The 19,456-nt window shown below is 38.3% G+C and overlaps 1 protein-coding gene across 1 annotated transcript in view; it reads left to right on the top strand.

Moving 5' to 3' along the window:
• Nucleotides 1-19,456, top strand: part of gli3 (GLI family zinc finger 3) — a 250,478-nt gene that overhangs the window by 86,137 nt on the left and 144,885 nt on the right. The gene's annotated exons all lie outside the window — the stretch shown is intronic.

A 19,456-nucleotide genomic window follows, 5' to 3' on the forward strand; every position in this document is an offset into this window, starting at 1 on the left:
AAGGAGGGATTTAAAAAGATTGATTCATCCATGGAGTTATTAAAAATCATTGAAAAATGTGGTGATGTGCAATGTTTATTATGACAAAATGAAACCGTTTTTTGACCTTTGATGCATGCAAACCTGTTGTAGGAGACTTTAAAATAGCATAATAGGGGCACTTTATTATGGACTGTTATTATCTTCTCCATTCAAGAGAAGTTTACCCTCTGTTTACCCTGTGTTTGCCTTGTGCCCACAATAAATATATCTGCCTAGTGTGTGTATATCCTGACAACTAGTGAGCTACCGTTTATTGTTTCAGATTTTTTTTCTGGTATAATAAAACAGACAAAAATGGTGGTCATCTCAGTTCATATGTAAACTTATATTATTTATAATGTAAAAAGTTATTAATGATGTAAACAATTCTAAATTGTACTGATATCAAAAATTGTTGCATAAAATGATTATTTTTATTTTTTAGCTACACTACCATTCAAAACTTTGGGGTTGGTAAGAATTGTTATTTTTTTAATCACCAAGGCTGCCTTTATTTAATAAAAAAAATACAGTAAATTAATATTTAATAAATTAATATGAATATACAGTAATATTGTTAAATATTACAGTTTTGTTGTAACAGTTGTTGTTGTTTTATTTTAAAATGTAATTCATTCCTGTGTGTATTTTTTTTGTGTGGAAACTGCAATGCATTGTTTTTTAGAGTTCTTTTAATAGAAAGTTCAAAAGAACAGCATTTATTTGAAATATAATTTTTTTATATAAATTCATTATATATTCACATTATTCATTTTAGTATAAAAAAAAATTACTGACCATGCATTTTGAATGGCAGTGTTTTTTTCCTCCCTTGAATAGGACAGTTGAGTTAGAGACAGGAAGTGAGAGGAGAGAGAGGAATGGGATTAGGAAAGGACCTCAAACCGGGAACTCTTCGTCACGATCAAAGAGATATGTTTTAGCGTAACCCACAAGACTATGGCTCTGTCATTATTTAAAATTTTGTGAATTAGACGTTTACTAAACATGCAAATGTGTGATCCTTTACAAAAGAAACTCATGATGATGATGAAATGTGACAGATTTCCAAATTACGGTGTCTTTCAGAGCTGAATTATACACACACATAATTCTTTCCTGTGAAGTCTTTCCTGTGAATAATTTGGCAACCTCATGACTTCTTTTCTGTGTTTTAAGAGGGGCAGACTGGCCTGTTTTACACCCATCTCCTCATCAATGGTACCTTTGTGTGGTTCTGGCTTTGCCTCTGCTCAGCATGGTTCCAGAGAGAGAACGAGAGATCAGGAAAGAAGTAGAAACAACGAGAGAGAGAGAGAATATTATACAAACATTGCTTTTCAAGACTCTTTCTGAAGTGCCACTGTGATTTTGATGTGACAACAGCAACATAATTTCCGGCATAGTTTGTGCAATGTCTTTTTTATGTTACAGTGTCACTGGCTAACTCAAAAATGTAGAAAGAGACGCACAAGACTGTGTAATACAACATCATGGCTTCATCGCAGATCAACAGACGGTACATTGACCGAGAAACACGTCCTTTAATGACAGAGAGAAGGAAGAGAGATAAAAGCAGTGAGAGAACCTCATAGGGAGCAGGTTTAGGAGAGTTTAATGCCTTTTCTTTGGAGACATAAAGATTGATTCAGGGATGCCAGTAATTTTCAGGAGCGTATCTCATTACATTAACAGGGAGGATGGAGAGGGACTTGAAATAATGATCTGGGTTTGGGTTGAATAGCTGAGCATGATGAGGCTGACTGAGAGAACATCTCCTGGTCTTTCTTGCAGGATGTTCTGTAAAGCTTGCGTGAGTTAGCAATAGTAACCAAGGGGGTTTTGCAAAGGGTCAAATGTAGTCCAAACTCGTCAAAACAGGGTAAATGCTTTATCTCAAACATAAATCTTCATATGCGTCTTGAGTAGGGATAGGAATTATAAATAAAATAATGATTCATTTATGGTTCAGATGTTTCTAAATCCATCTACTTTCTAAATGCATATTATGTTAATAAATAATGTTATTTATCTTATTGTGAACAATTCATGAATGCATATGTTTTCTTTAAAAAAAAAAATATTTTAAATCATACATTTATTTACATAAATTCAATAATACATTTATTTAATTTAATACAAATAAAAAAGTCTTGTAAAAAAAGGTCTTTGCTCTGGATCTGTCTCCACTGTCAACTCTGTCATGTTTTTAATTCGCTAAAAGGAAACGGTTCATTAGAGTCATTTGTTCTGTAATTGGACTACAAATGGTTTTGCTGTCTGTTGTTTTGTTTCCTTTTTTATGTCTGTCAGATCAGACTGATGTCCCTAATCTGGAATTATTTTTAATATATGTGTGTATTTTTAGGCATTTACCTGCCTGTCTCACTTGGTGTTTCATAGTCTAATAAAAATATTTGGTTCAGACAGTTGGATCAAAATTTACATTTTCTATCTGCTCAGAATCTTTTAAGTGGGTCTAAGTTATAAGAAACTGGTGGATGCCCCAAAGCACATTTAACACAGATTATGACACATATGATTACGGCAGTTAAAAAGTTCAGAATGCTGACTAATATATCACAATAATCTTTAGCAGGTGTGATCGTCTTTGACTGGGATGACCTCAAAAAATTAAAATACAGGGATTTTGTGTTAAGGAAAAATTACCTTCACTGAAGAACTTTGCATGTCTTAATGTGATGAGTCACATATGGATAGGGTGACCAGATTTCTCACGGTGTAATACGGGACGGGATGGACAGGACCCCCCAACGACATATAAAAGTATCTATCACAACTTCGCTTGGCAAAAAACTTTGGCAATGAATCTTTGTGTAGCACACTTAAGCAGCATCCACTAGTTTTTCAGGAAAAGTATGTTTGTTTAACATATATACATTTATTTAACATCTCTGTGAACAACTTCCTGAAGAATGTATCAAAAATGAACCAAAACTCAGCTGAGATTACTGCTTACTTGTCACACAGACCTTGAAGGGCCTACTTTTAAGTGTCTATGTTTTGCTTATTTGATGCTAGATGCATTATATAAGTCACTTTGGAATATAAATCGTAGCACGTAGCATGTATAAAAAATACGTGACTTGAAGTCCGAAAATACGGTATAGCAATATTTCGCGGACCCCCTGGCAATGGGTTACGGACTCCACTTTGAAACTCCCTGGATTAGGCTATTCTCACGTGACAGAAGACTAGTACTCACTTTTATGACTGCCTAAAGACAGTTTAGGAATGAAGAAATTCGTGACAAAACATGTTTTTTTTTATAAGTCGGGACTCAGGACACTAAAAATAAAGCTGAAATATGGGACTGTCCCAGTGAAAACAGGACGTCTGGTCATGCTACATATGGAGCTATTTGAACAGGTCAACAGCAATTGGTGTTATACTCTGCTTTTTTTGCAAAAGAGAATTTGTCATGTTGTTTAATGGTTTCGGATTTGAGGTTTGGAATCCTGATTGTCGGGATATTTTTAAGAGGTTTGGCTTGTAGGTTGGAATTCTGATTGTCACGGTGACTTGTGAAAGGGGCCTTATGTCTGAAGGGGGCAGCTGAGAAACTGTAAGCATCAACAGCTGCACCTTCAAAGGGCTGCAGTGTGTTACACAGTTTCACCCAAAGCCGTCTCCTTTCACGCCGAAGCTCAAACATTTATCAGAGCAGCACAACATGCTCAAATACCTCTGCTATCAAACCAGCGATTCCTTTCTCTCCTCTTTTTCTTGCTTTCACTGTTTGGCCCATCATGGAATTTGTCTTTCTTTACTTGCATTTAGCTTGTTTAAATTTCTGGATTTATGTTGCCAATCCAACACAATACATCAGGGATTCCTGAATTTCAGTCATCCGAACCACTTTGATGTAAGATATATACTTTACAAGACCCCTGTAGAGTTCATATTTCAATAATTTAGCAACAAAGTTTTTAGTAAGTTTTATCTTGATTTGTTTTTAATTTAAAAATGATTTATATATTTTGATGATACATTTTTATGATTTTATTATTATTAGTTTTCATATTTTGATCATTAGATTATTGTTGTTATTATTATTGATTTTATTATTATTATTATTATTATTATTATTATTATTATTATTTTCAACAAATGTAGTTGACATTGAAGAAATGCCCTTATTGACACATTTTGAATTTGAGTTTTTGTTTACATTGTGTTCTGCTTCTATTTCGCTAATTATTTCTGTCATCCTAGTCCCCTCCTGTTTGTTTCTATGACTACTGATTAATTTGAGTTGTATGTTTCATTTATTACCTCCATAGCTCCTTTGTTTGCCCTTGAATATAAGCCCTCTGTTTCTTTTAGTTCCTTGTCTTGTGTTATTTGAAGTCAGTGTGTTTGTGGTTCCTCTGTGTTATTCTCCTGTTTGTTGTTTTGATTCTTGGACTAAATATCTATTTGATTGTCTCCTTCATTGTGTGCTTCTTCACAGCAATTGGCTGTGACACTTATATCATTCTACTGAATAATAAATGCATTTATAAGATGATCATTTAATTCATTTTCATTTCAATTTACGATAAACTAGAGCAAATAGGACTAAACTGTTAACTCGTGACTGTTAACTATGTGGCAGTTTACCAGTTGGCCTGTAAGGCCTGAAAAATCTCAGCCACACAGTCACTAACATAGGGGACGCTACTCCACTTTATGCAGCGGCATTTCGCCGTCATTGATAAAGTGCTTAGCAGCGAGCAAATTAATGAATTTGGCCTGACTGAGAGCAGCTTTCTCATAAGGGTGGGGGACGGAAAGAGTGGGGGTAGATGGAGGGGTAATCCCGTTCCGGCTAAACGGCTGATCCTTCTCATTCCTCAGATATCAAATGTCAGAAGTTAAATTAGCCTGCTAGCCCCTGATAGGAGTTAACATGCTTTTAAATGAGAGGGGAGGGGAAGGGGCCAGCAAATTCCAGCCCCTATGGGATGGCAAGCAGGTGCCTTTGAACTGTCTAATTATCCTGCTCCCGTTAACTGTCTTAATAAAGCCTGCACCGACCTAGTCTCGCTAGCTTGAACATCTTTACCCACAATCCAGTAAAGCAGTCCAAAACGGGAATTACAAATACAAACATAACACAGTATCTATAATTATTATTGTTTGTCAATTTTTCAACACATGTGCAAGCCATCACCCTTTTCATTGATTCACATTTTTGAAGTTTACACGGAGATGATAACGGTATCACTTTCAAAGCCCGTTTTCAAAAACTTGAACTTTGAAACCTACTTCAAAGTTTGCGTTCTCAGGCCACCAAAAAGCCATTGTCGTGTAAATGAACAGCCAGAACGCATTAAAAGTTTTCTGTTTTAAGTTGAAAATGGTGTTGTGCAAGCGACCCCTAAGTTAATAACTAAAGATTTTTACAAAGGAAATGAATCAATTAAAAACTTACTTAAGCTAGACAATGACTTTCTTCTAGAGCTGCTGTACTGCCAAAACAATCTTTGTTGCATTTATTTCCTATTATCACTGTAAAGCTGCTTTGAAACAATCTTATTGTAAAAAGCGCTATATAAATGAAGGTGACTTGACTTGACTTGACTTCCAATATCCAGCTTTATTACATATATCACAAGAAGTCTGCTTTTCAGAAGAAACATTGAGATTTTTTTTTTTTTTTTTACTGTTTTCAAAGCCTTGTGAAAAGGATGTGGTCTCGCCTGAGTGTAAATTTTGGCTAGCTGATTTGTGGTGAGTTCATCTGAAAGCCTCAGGCTTGGCCCTGATCTGTGTGCTGAGTGAGTGGAGGGATATGTTAACGGTCAAGCGCAGCGTAAAGCTGGCATACGCACGGGTCATTCGTCTCAGTCCACCCAAAGCAGACCAGTGTCTCAGCCAGCAGTGCCGATCCCTCCAAAAACCAGAGTAAACATTGCTTCGGCATTTAGTTTATCATCAGCAAGCAAAAGAACTCAAAGTTAATTACATCCATCATGTTTTGATCCAATGGTTCTTGGTAAATGCTACAAGGCTACTGTCTTAAAATCCAATGCCACATTCATTTTCAGAATGCTTTCCAGACATTTTTTCTACTGAAATGTTGAAAAAAAATGTTTAATTAAATACTGTATTTTTATTTTATTCATTTTTGTAATCTGATTAATTAAAACAACCGCACAAACTACTGAACAAATCCTGCATCTATCTTTCCCACTTTCATTTAAAATTAAAAATGGCATCTACCCTGATAATCTATAATTGTACTAAAATGAAATGAAGTTTAAAACAAGATTCATTGCTTATTGTTTGCACAAAGGAAAATTGTATTCCTTGGTTGCTATTTTATTTATCAGGAACTTTATTGCTCAAAATAATTCAGATGTTCCTCCTAAAATTCCTTTTTGAAAAAAAAAAAGAGAGACTTTTTTTCCTGTTGCTCTTAAAAAACAAAATTATTCACAGTTGGAATATTATAAAATGTAAATGTGGTGATTTTCAAAGTTCTTCAGCCACGTAGATCAATAACAAGATCATGACCTTGATACTTTTGACATATTGGTTTTCATGCACTGCTCAGGAAAAATGCAGCCATTTCCTGCTTTCAACACCTTACCTGGGTTTGGTCCATACCTGCTAGCACCAATCACACTCCATTATGTCGTCTGATCAAGGCCTCGGAATGGCTGGTCAAATGCTTTAGCTGAGTTTGATGTGAGTATGGGCACTGCATCAACGGCTGCAGAGAATAAGCAAACTCTGAATAGCCCAAATGCACATTGTCCCCCCTCTGATAGCACTCCCAGTTCCGCAGCCGGCATTCGCTTTCTCCAGCACAATCATGTGCTCTTGAACGTACCTGAGTATTAAGACCGACCTCTGATAATGCCTGTGCTACACCCAGAAAGCTGGGGGGAGGAGAGAAACGAGATTCCCGGGGAGCTTTCAAGCTTCTCTGTGACGCTGATTTGAGGTGAACATGGAGAGAGAGAAGAGGCCTTGACTTGTCTTTGATACCTTGCATCCCAGCTTCTCACTACTGTTGGGAAGGGAATCAGGGACATCAAGTATTCCCTTGGTCTTCCCTTGGCAGAATGCGCTACATGGGATGCGGAGGATATGTACAACCAAATTGAAATATGTGGAAGCTGTTGAATTTGCAAAGATGCTTATAAGGAGCTGACAGACAAATGTCATAATTTACTCTCAATCCTGTGTTTTAGCTCTGAATCACTTTGGGAAATACAAAATGTGAAGTATTTCGCATCTCTGAATCTTAAAATGACTCCCTCTGATCTTGTGTTTAGATCCCTGATGCTATTATCATTTCCGTTTCTATTTTTACTCTCATAACCTGAATTGTGTGGCTCAAGATAAAACATTTTGTGATTTTCATTTGAAGATATAATCTGATTTTTCCGTTGGCAGTGTTTAGGCTATATTTAGAAAGGGTGTAGCCATTCTGAAGCCATCTAAATCTGTTTATATTTGTTCTTCGCACCAGCTTTCAGTTTTTCCTAGCTGTTTAAAAATTTAAAACATAATCATTAGCCATAAAAAAAAGTATTATGGTCATTTGTATTCCTAATAACCATTCGTTGATAGTTTTACAAAGTAATAATAATAATAATAATAATAATAATAATAATAATAAACCATATAAGTCAATTTAAAATATCTGTTTTCTGAAAAGTTGTGCTGCTTAATATTGTTTGAAAAGTGTGATACATGTTTTCAGGATTATTTAATGAATAGAAAGTTAAAAGAACAGCATTTATTCAAAATGTTTTTTTTTTTTTTTTTTTTTTTTTTTTTTAAATGATAAATGTCTTTACTGTTACTTTTGATCACTTTAATGATGCATCATTTCTGAATAAAAGTAAAAATTCTTTAAATGTAGTCCCCAAAACTTACTGTCCTCAAAGTTTTGAATACTAAATAACCCCTAAAAATAGTGTGCTGTGCAGATCTTTTGCTTTGTTCTACCCTGTAATCTACCCACCATTTCTGTATCAAATAGATTATTGGCCTCCACAATGGGAAGTTGAACCCATCTTTGAGGATGTGTTAGTTTGGCTTTAAACCTCTCCTGGTGGGGGTTAAAGGATAAGTCTTTGAGAACCTTTTGCCTTCTTACTGCTTGGGGAGCCAAGGAGGAGGAATATCCCACACACTTGTAGTAATCCTGTTGCTCTTCTCTTCCTATCGAGTTTGGTGAAACTGTTTTTTTCCCTCTCTGTTTTGTTCCCCCTCTCACTCTCTCCTTGGGTATTTTCTGATCACAAATGATTCTATGGTCTTTAGCGAAGGTGCCAGGCTGATGAATCAGGTAAGCCTTTTGGAGAGGTGTCGTTATTATGCGCATGCCAAGCACAGGAATATCTGCATCCTCTTTGCATTGTTAATGGCTGCTTCTCCTGCAAGTTGATTTGCAAGATAAAGAAATAAGGAAAGAAAAAGACAGAGGGATTACTTCACAGGAGGAGAAAGCTTTGAAAAACGTTTTGTTTTTTACCACAAGCTCCTCTGTTCCTCAACCGTAACTCCCCACACATCAGCACCAACACCTCCACCACAAAAAATAAATAAATAAATAGTTCCCCAGCTACACCAACCTCAACTATTGACAACAGACCCTTCAAAACATCTGCAGGTGGATATTCAGTCTTGACCTTTTGCTTTCTCCATTTTTTTTCCCTTAACAAAGCCTGCATCCTTACCGGAAACGGTGTGCAATACTGTGCAACTCTGACGTAAATGGCCTCTGTGCTACTCTGTTGCATGTTGACTGGCATTAGACGACCGCTCAGCAGCAGGAGAGCCGGTTCAACTTTGAGCAGGGTGAGAGATGATTGGCATGCATCGAAAAGAGTGCAGAGAGCTAGAGGAAAATAAGAAGACAGCTCTGCCTTTGAGCTTATCCTTATACTAGCCTTCTACCAGCCTTCAACTTTAAAAACTCCCATCCCACTGCCAGAGACATCCCTCACTGGTCAAAAGAACGATGTTCTGACCTGTCCTCATGATCTCTCCTGTATTTTTGGCATCTTGTGTGCTCTTTTCTGACTCTTTCCTGTCCCATCTCTTATTTACAGTGTTGAAATGTTTAAATAAAATTAGTTGGTTACTTGACTTAATTTAAGTGTGACAATAGCTCAACCATTCTCAAAATACTTATAATTTTTCCACAAATGTACATTTTCCAATGTTTCACGAGTTTCTTTGCCCAAATAATTTTTAAGATAATAATGCTAAGCGTATTTGGCTTGCTGTCCACAGTGGAGGGGCTTGAAGAAGCAACTTCAACTCAAGCTTAGATATACCCCCCAGTGGGACTACCAATGCTTGGATGATGAGTATGGTAACAAGATGCCTAATTATGTTGTTGGAGTTGGGGAGGTGGAGGGATGCCAAAACAGCTGATGCTAGAGCCAGGTGAGCGGCTGCTTATATGCTCTGGCAGTGTTTAGATGGGTTCACTCCTCCCGAAATTACTTTTTGGAACTTCACTTAACGAGTTAATTTGCCCATATAATCTTTAAGCTAATAAGGTTAAGCATATTTGGCTTGCTGTTCGCAGTGGAGGGGCATGAGTCAGATATCAGGGAGCTCTTAATGTCATGAGTGAGGAAGGAGGCCCTTATCCTTGGAGAAGCGAGCCGAACAATATCCAAAGTGATAACCCCTCCCTCAGCCACAGAAAGAGGGAGCCTATGATGTGTATTAGACGCATTGCTTCCCTCCCTCGAACGCAAGGACCTGAATCGCATGAGAACACAAGGGGCCTGCTACTGTCAAAGGACAACTTCCAGGTTCCTCCAGGCCACTGTTTGGATAGGAGGGCCCACACTGGGAATCGAGCGGGACAGCCTCCATGATGAAGCCTAGAACATGAAGGATCACACAGCGATTTGGAAAAGGAGAGCCCCACTGCACCCGAACAAAGGGCTCACACTGCGATTCGAATGGTAGAGCCCTCACTGCAATTGGAATGGGGAGCCCACAATAAACATATGACATGAAAGCTCTTGTTTTAGATGAACGGGAGAGCCCACACTGCAATTCAAATGGGAAAGCCGCATTGCATCTGGATGGGAGTGCCCACACTGCAATTCAAATGGGAAAGCCTACGCCAGGCATGGTATTTCTGCGCATTTGAACAGGTGAGCCCTCACTGCATCCGGATGCAAATGAGTCCTGCAGGGCTTGGTAAGCAGCGAGATTATGTGGATGTGAGAGTTTGGTGGACTTGTCTGATGTGGAAGAGGTTTGGTCTCACATAGGTTTCGAAAGAGAGGGAGGTCCACCGACCTAGCATTTTTATCTGGTTTCTGATAGGCCTTTCAGGGCAGCTGTGGTACCTGCTCCTATGCGGAAAGAGTGGGAGGAAAACATTTTGTGGGATGCTTGAGCCAGTGAGGACAATTTTTTGGTTCTACTCATCTTCAAAATGGGGGTTTAAACGGAGAATTGATTTGTGAATGCCTCTGAGTTTGGAAGGCAGCAATGGACTGGTAGGGCTGAATGGATGTTGTCAGATTGAAAATGAAGACTGAATTGCCACGTTTCAATTGGTCGGTTTTACTTTGTTTGATGTTGAATTGAATCATGTCATGGTTTAAAATTTGAAGATCTGAGAAGGTTGGATGGATAGCTGGGTTGAAAGTGGAATTGGTTGTGAATTCTGAAACTCGAAGGAAGCCAAAAAAGGCTAAATTGAACATAGCGTCTAGGGTTATGGTCGTGTTTGGAGAGAAAAGGCCAGAGCGGAGGTTAGTCAGACATATGCCTAGGAGGTCGTTAGTTAGAGGTTGCCTGGTATCGGGTTTGGTAGAGTGAGTTTTTTGTTGGCCTTTGATAAGAAGAGATGTCTGGGAGTTTAAGATAGCGGGGCTCAGGTGGACGTGGATGAGTTTAAACAAGAAATGTATACCACTGAGGTAGACTTTAATGGATCCTGGCTGAATGGATTTGGTACTGTTCAGGTGGGAAATAAAATAATTTATTGAGAGGAGGGAAAAATCTGGGAAAGCTATATTATAAACTATGTGGAAGTTTTTAAAGGAGTTCCAGTAAGATTGTAGGGTTCTGGGAGAAACGGCTAAATGAAAGGCCTGCGTTGTGGAATTATGCACATGGCATAGTTTAAAGGGCATAGAGAGATCAAGTCATGCTTGCTATAATGGGAGGCTTCTAGCAAGTTTGAAGAGATGGCGATTATTCTGTCTATTTTTTCCTTGGGTAGAGAGGCATGGAATTTAATGGAAAGGACCGATCATGAAGCCGGCTGAGTCGACTTCTTTTTTAATGAGGGCATCTACTGAGTGTGGTTCGGCTGAGGCTTACTGGAGTTTGTCACAGATTAAACTGGAATTTGCTAGGCTTTCCAAGCCAGGATCGAAACCTTCTTTCAAACCTGAAATGTAGTAATGTGTAAAGTTTTTGTCTGGATTTTTTTTTTAACATCGTTTGCTAGATCGTTTGCTAGAGAGGAAATGATGATACAGGAAGAGAGATTATTTTTGAGATTTTTATTTAGATTTGCTGAAGAACAGCGTACAAGACATACTTTTGGTGTGAGCTCCACCGCAGGAACTGCAAATATGGAGGAAGCGGCACCATGGTCTAACACAGCCAAAGTTATTGAAGTTGTTACATACTTTTTTCCCTGAGTTGAAACTAATGGGCTGAATGCTGTGTTCGCCCTTGGAATGGAGGACTTATGATGTAGACTTGGGCGCTTGCGGTTCAGGGAGAGTTGGGGGATCCAGTGTTATTTGGGGACGAAGTTGTGGGAGTGATCAATCTGCAAATGGTGCAGGAGAGCCTTCAACAGCCCAAGAAAACTTTGTTGTAAAGTTTGAGATCAAGAGCCCCTCAATATGGGCACTGATTCCAATGGGTAATGCGAGCGGCACATTTTTGCGGTTTGTGGTACGTGTATAAATGACTACCGCCAAAAGAGATTCTGAGCTCAGCTATAATGGAGAGATAGTCGTTTAGCTCTTTACGTCTTGTGGAAAGGCGGCGCATATGAATTCTGTTAACCCTCTGGGGACGGATTGGGCGGTACCGCCCAAAATGGCATACTTTTACAAATGTGTAATTATCTTAAAAGCTATTAATGATAGAGAGATGCAGTCTTTTTTGCCGTCTTCCTCAGATTCCGCTGAAAACAATGGTATATGGTATACACACTTCCTTGTTGCATAATACCACTGCGTATAAGGCCAATGAAATTTATCTTGTTAGGAATATTCCACGCGCAAAGACCAATGGAAAAATTGCCGCTGGGAGGAATATTTTTCTTACCCAATCAGAGGAAGGTTACCATGACGTATTCTAGCTAATCAGAGGACTCTGTAGCCTTGCAAGGGGTGGTACTATAGTAAGTGATATGACGCAAACAGCGTCGAGTGGAGAAGGAGACAGAGAGAGAATGGAGCGGAGTATTACACACAGAGATTTATATGAGAGAGAGACAGAAGAACGATTATAATATTTATAATATTTATATATATATATATATATATATATATATATAGCATATTAGCAATTATAGCATTATTATTTTATTGTTTTAGCACTTTTATGATGGCAAGCAGTAAAGATTTACCTCAGAACAAGCTCTTGAACAATTACTGGAAAGTGACGAGGAGAAATCCGAATTCTGACAGCTTTTTGAAAAAACGCCTGGGACTGTTTGTATATAAAGTTCATTATTTCATTGTTCTTTACACTTTTGATTGAACAATTACAAATGTCTGTCAAGCAAAGGGTTTGAAAAATATATTTTTTGTTCAAAAACTGTTCACTATTGTTGTGTGAGGTGTGATTTTCAGTAATAAATGACTAAAATAAAATTTTCGTTTTTGAAATTCTCTAGTTTATTGTAATTTTTTTACTCATACTTCCTTTATAAACACATTACATGCATTCTTATGTTAGCTTAGGGTTTTCTGAATCCATAGATACCAAACACATGGTGTTCCATCTCCATTACATATGGTTTATAAGCCCAAATGTAAAAATAGAGAAAACGGACCAAAAAGGGCTTAGTCCCCAGAAGGTTAATCTACTGAAGCTATGCAGAATTCCAAAAAGGTGAGTACCCGTTTGGTAGAGGGGATGGAGTCATTAAGGTGAATGGTTAAGGGACCGCATTCGAAAGAACAATGGGATTCGTTGGTAGGAACTGATGTAAGGAGAGAAGGAAGTTCTAGAGAGTGAAGTTGTGAAGATACTGGTAGAAGTTCCTGGGCTACTGCGTGAGAAGGAGGTGGAGGTGGCGAGGGTATGAGATGGCCAGCAAGCTGGGGCTGTACACATGGAGGGCTGAGCTAGAGGCTTCCTCGTTGATCCTTCTTGACTAGTATGGGTTGCAGGTAGAAAAGAGTAGGAAATAGGAGGAAAAGAAATAGCTGGGACAGATTGCAGAGGCATCCTCACGCTATGATCTGCGCCAGAAATAGCTGCAGACGTGAAAGTTGGGCTACAGGGTGGCTGGAGTAGAGGTGTTCTCATGCCTGGAGGTTCTTGAGCATGGAAAGAGAGTGTGAGGGCTATTTGGAGCCAGATCCGCTGCGGAACTATGCCGAGATGAGAGTGGACGAGGAAGAAAGGGGTCGCTTTGAGATTAGCGCTCTTAGAGCAGTAGCAACTATTCTGCTGCGACGGGGAAGAATAAAGGGCTGAGATGCATTGAATTTTGCTCTTAGGGTTTTTTGGTGGGAGTTTAGGAGGGCTGGAAGTGTTTGTAAAACTCGCCAGAAGATCGTATAATTGGATCTTTGAGGATCTGTTGAGTTGGGGAAGTCTGATTTATTTTAGTGAATCAGTTTATTTTAATGAACCATAAAAATAAATCTTTCTGCCGAAGTCTCACAAATTGAATTGGGAAATATGATTAATTTTAGTGAATCAGTTTGTTCAGAAAGCCAGCAGCAGAAATCGTGAGGTGTTGTGATTATTGGAGCAGAGGTAAGGGAGCACAGTGAATGAGGTAGCCGGTCCAGGCCCCCTCGTGGCATCAACGCTGGTGATTCGGTTTAGTGAATCAGTTCTTTCAGACAGTTAATTTAATTAATAGTAAAAAAATATATATTTTTTTTTATTTTATTCAGGTAGCTTTGCAGAAGTCTTTTATAACTGAAATGGAAAGTATAATTCATTTTAGTGGATTAATTTGTTCAGTTTATATCAATGAAACGTTACAAAAAATGTACTGATTTATTTGAGGTAATTAATTTTTTCTTATTTTTCTTATTAAGTGTGCTTGCTGAAAGCAGCACACTTATTGTTCTTCTTAAGTTTTCTTCTTCTTCTTCTTATTATTATTATAAATTTTGGCCAGCTCCTGCGCCTAGGCCCTTTGACCGGTGTAAGTTGCTCGCGAAGATGACATCACAAGTCCATGTCGTTCGTCCGCCATATTTGATTGAACAGAAAGCAAAACAAAATTTTCACAGGTCACAAATTTGGTCCGAACTTCACGAAACTGGACGTACATGATCCTTGGACCAAGCCTCACAAAAGTTAGGGGAATAATTTTTGATGCATCGGTCTAATTTAATCATCTTCATTTATTAATATCTACAGATTTGTATGCTGAATTGTGCATTTCCAGTTCTCAAAACAGTTAATAAAAAAAAAGATTTTTTTTTTTTACAAAATACATCATGCTCTTCTTCGCTAACCGAACAAACAATTCATTGTCTGTGGCTGTGTTTGTGCGCGCGGGAAAGATGCTGCGCATAACAATAGAAAACAAGGAGAAATGCGCAGTCACATGCTCAAACAATCAACAACGTCGCTCTAGATGTGTAAAAACAAGTGGAAAGCGCGGATGCGCCGCTGTCTCCTTTCCACAAGCGATTGCTCTCCCGTGGCGTCTGTCGTTGCTATGCAACCATGAACTGCGCTCTCCATGATGACAAGGAAGCATCAGCAAAAGATAAATTGATTTCTAGCCCTTGCATTAGCTTTACTACTAGATATATTTATGGAGATGAAAAATAATAAGGCGCCCTGTACAGCTATGATCAGCTGTTTGGCCGAGCATTCAATGTTGTTACGCTGCAAGCTGATCAGTTGGTTCGTTGCTGCCGCGCTCTATCACTTGCACACCATAAAGAGCAAATTGTTTTTTAATGTTTCAATTTCGTGATTAAAATGACATAATTTGGAAGCTGATAATTTCTTCACAAACAGCTCATTATGACTCAATGTTAGAATGCTGCACCTACACTCGATAGTGTGAATAAGATCAGCGCAACGCAGACCACTGCATTGACAGTGTGAAACATATGATCTGTCTATGGCCAGGGCTCAGCGGAAGACAGAAAATGCCGGTCCAGCGCTGATTGAGGAATTAAATTAGAAAATAAAAGACAGTTTGACATCTTTTTTCTCGCATCTGTGAATTTATTTTTTAATCATTTGCTCTGAGATGAAGCAAATATATTTGTGCGGGAATTTCTCGCACTATAAAAGTGAACCTTGCGGGAATGGTTTAAATTATGTGCAATCCCCACATTCCCGCACCGAAATTCAAGCCCTGAAATGGCAGCGGGATGTGTAACTCTAGCATATGGCGCATATGTCATATAAAGTTAGGCAAGGCCAAACAGCGATATCCATGTTGTTGCGATTGCATCGCTAGAGTAAGCTAATAGTGAAACTGATAGCGTTTTTCATTTAATTACAATATGAGGACTGACGGTAGGCTATAAAAATCAGCGTTTCTGTGTAGGTGATGACAACCATCTTGACAGCAGCAATCAAAGCATCGCTAATTACGGTAGACCTTAATTTGAGATAGTAAATTTGTTCCTAATCAAAGGGAACACTCAACCACAGTACAGCTGGGTAAGTTTTGTATTGGCTTATTGGATACATTAAATGAAGACTGTCAACTTCTTTTCAATAGGCTACAATTTCATCACCCAAAACACTCCCACTCTCTGCTGTATATCCATAACCAATTATTTCAAAACCAACAACCAAGCCACATAAACAATGCCATTGGCACTAGTCTACATTGCAGACATGTCTCTTAATGCACATAACTTTTCACCTTTTTGCACAATCTTGAAAAAAGTACTATTGTTGAAATTCTCAGATCAAGCAAACTTCAACGCACCCTTATCCACTACCTGCTAACGTTAGTGAACCGCACCCGAGCAAGCACACTTCGCAGTTCCTCTGGAAATGCATTCTAGTTTGTATTTACATTTCTCTTTAAGTTTAATGCTGGCACATTAATTGTTATCTCCATTGTTTTTGAGACAAATAAATCCTGGTCTCATAAATTATATAAAAAAAATTGAAATGAAGAATGAATAAGAATATCGTTATGCACTCTTGAATAGCTATAATTAGGATAGCTATTTTTTTTTCTAGTTTGCAATCTACCTTTTGAGAAGCAGTTTTATATAATCTATCAGACTAGAATTTCATATGTCTCAAAAACAATGAAGTGCTTAATTGTTTTATACAACCTCAAAAACAGTTCTATAAAGGAACTCAAGTAAATTAGGCTAATGATTTTTTTTTGTTCATGGAAACTGTCTGAATGAACTGATTCACTAAAATCACGGGGCTTGACAGTACTTTTAAAGTAAATTGTGTAATTTCTATGGCTTCAGTGTCACCAAACTGCCAAAATAATTATCAGTTGCTAGTTCTGCCTTCTCGATGACATCACGCACATCGTTAAAGACAGCATGCAATGACTGGTCGGGAAGCAACATGTAGTCTGACATGTTTCTTGTTCATGACATGACAAGAATTTAGGAGTCAAAAAAGACTTACTCTGACTCAGTGACTATTGTAACAGACAAAGATATTGTGTAGTCTGAACCTAGCATTAGTTGAAAAAAACTAATATCTGCAGATATCCCTGCCCCAAACTCATGCTATTGGTTGAGCTGTTGCTACGTTGGGCTGGTTAAGATTCTCAAACAAAAAGAGCAATATTTTGAAAATGCCATGGTGTTTACACTTTTCAGGATAATCAAAATGACTTTGAATGCATATAAAAAAAGATTTTTATTTTTTTTTTTACATCCAAACACTATACATTTAATTTCTAACTGCTTAAGTTTTGAGTAGAGAAAGGAGTTTTACAGTTTCCAAAAAAAAAAAAGAAAAAAAAAATTGTTACTTACAGTATGTTTTTGGAAGGTTTCTAGCAGACTTTACAATTCTTGCCCCAAAATGTAATAAAGAGTAAGGTAAAGATGGGAGCAGGAAAGAGGAGGGCAGAAAAGTGCAGAGAGATTGTCAGAGGACAACCATGCACAGAGGGAGATCCAATTGGTAGAGAGAGAAGCCCAGATCAAGACTCAGAGAAAGTGAGTGGAAAAAAGCGAGAGACTGAGATCAAGAGACACACAGAGAGAGAGAGAGAGAGAGAGAGAGAGAGAGAGAGAGAGAGAGAGAGAGAGAGAGAGAGAGAGAGAGAGAGAGAGAACCAGTGAGAGGGGGAGAGAGGGGGAAAGTTGGAGCAGAGTTGCCGAGTCTATTCCTGTGGTACTGAGAGCTGGTGAAATACTAGAGCCTAGGCTGTGTGCCTCTGATCAGGGCGGCAGTGAGCACAATTACCTTCTTTTCAAATCCTTCAGTGACACCACGGGAGAAAGGAGGACTTTGAAACTTGAAAGGCAGGGCGCTCGCTTTCAAACCTCAAACGCAAGCAGGAAAGGGCTCTGAAATTTGTTCAGTGCTCCCCATCCACCATTAGCTTGTTTCTTCCTCTCGCCTCCAGGCATTTAAGCGATTTTTGAAAAGATGTTAAGAAATTCAATCACTACAGAGAGAGAGAGGGAGCACAATCACTCTTCCTCTCTCCCCTTCTCTCTTCCCCTCTTTTGCACTGTTTTTTTCTTTTCTTTTTTTTTTTTTCACTGGAGCACGCTTTCCTCCCAGTCCACAGAGAACAAGCTTGCTGTTTTTGTGTTGAGGTGAAAAGACTGGTGAATCTGTGGAGCAATGGTGGAGCCAAAATTGCAAAATAAATAAAAGAACACTGAGGGGGAAAAAAGAGGGGAAAAAAAGAAGGGTTGATGGTCAGGCAATGGAAATCCTTCTCATCTGCCTCCTGACATTTGTAATCTCAACATTAGAGCCCTGCTAAGCCCAGAGTGCAATAGCACACTCACCTTCATCTGAAAGTCTGAAGAAAACTTTTGAACTCTGCTCTGTAACATGGATCAAACGGGAATCCATTTATGAGAAAACCACCTAAATTAAATCTGTCCACTTTTATTGTCCCTTAGGAAGGAGAAACCACAAATGAGTGCTTTAATATCTCAGTTGTTTCTCCAATGAGTTTAAACTTGAGTGCAAGTGGAGACTTTTCTTAACTTCTTTTATTTTTCTGAGAAAAGGGCCCTCAAATGTTTCTCTAGAATTTCAGAAGAGATCTGAACAATGCCTTAAGTTGTGCTCAGATTAGCCAAGAGACTAAAGTTTGCAAAGTCAAACATTTCTACATGAACTCAAGCATTGCTAGTCAAATTCAAAGTCTAAATGATCTGTTCTGTGATATCCAGATTAAATGTATAGCTTCATACATGTACTGTACAGTATGTTAATGTTATCATTTTAGGAGAAACATCTGGGACAAAGTTGATACTTAAATAAATAAATAACTTTTCTGAGTTTTGAGGGAGAAATCTCTGAGCAATGACATTTTCTTTAGGGACAGTGAGAAGAACAGAGGTAAGACATGTAATTCGGTGCTGGAAGGGAGCATAATAATAAAGAGAAGAGATGGAGTAAATGAAAAGAGCTGAAAGGAGAGAGGGAGATTATCAGATATGTTGCTCCTCTGCTGTCTATTGAGTGAATCAAGAGGCTGTTGACCTCCTGTCGTTGAGTGTTTGCAGAGCCATTAGGAGCGCCATTGGGTCTGTGAAGAAGTATATGTCAATTAGTGTAATCCTCTGTTCTTGAGGTTAGCAACTGGGGTGGGGTGCACTTGTGCTACTATTGAGATGTAGCCATTGTAAACGCTGAAAGAATTCAGGGTCTAGTTCAAATGAGGGAACAAAATGACTTGATGCAGACTGAGATATGTTAAATGATTTTATTATGAGCTTGTAAAATTGCATTAATGTCATTATAATCCATTGTAAGGGTCATATCTTCATGTGTCTGGCTCACACTGGTTTCAGCCTCTGGACTTAACGGCATATCTCAGCTTAGGGGTCATCATAGTACTTACACTAATAAGACTTTGTTGAAAGATCTCTGTGGTGATTAAAGCCAACCAGCTGGGGGATCAGACTCAGTTTGTCCCTTAGGACAATGACCATGTTTACATTTGCACCAATAATGTAATTATTTCAAATAATCAGAGTAATGACTTAATCGCAGTAAATGTTTACATGACACAAGCAAACCTCATCACTTCTGTTTATGTGCAATTTTCATTATTCTGATTATTCGC

Source organism: Scardinius erythrophthalmus (assembly GCF_964197995.2).
Source record: "Scardinius erythrophthalmus genome assembly, chromosome: 22".
NCBI classification, from domain to species: Eukaryota; Metazoa; Chordata; class Actinopteri; order Cypriniformes; family Leuciscidae; genus Scardinius; species Scardinius erythrophthalmus.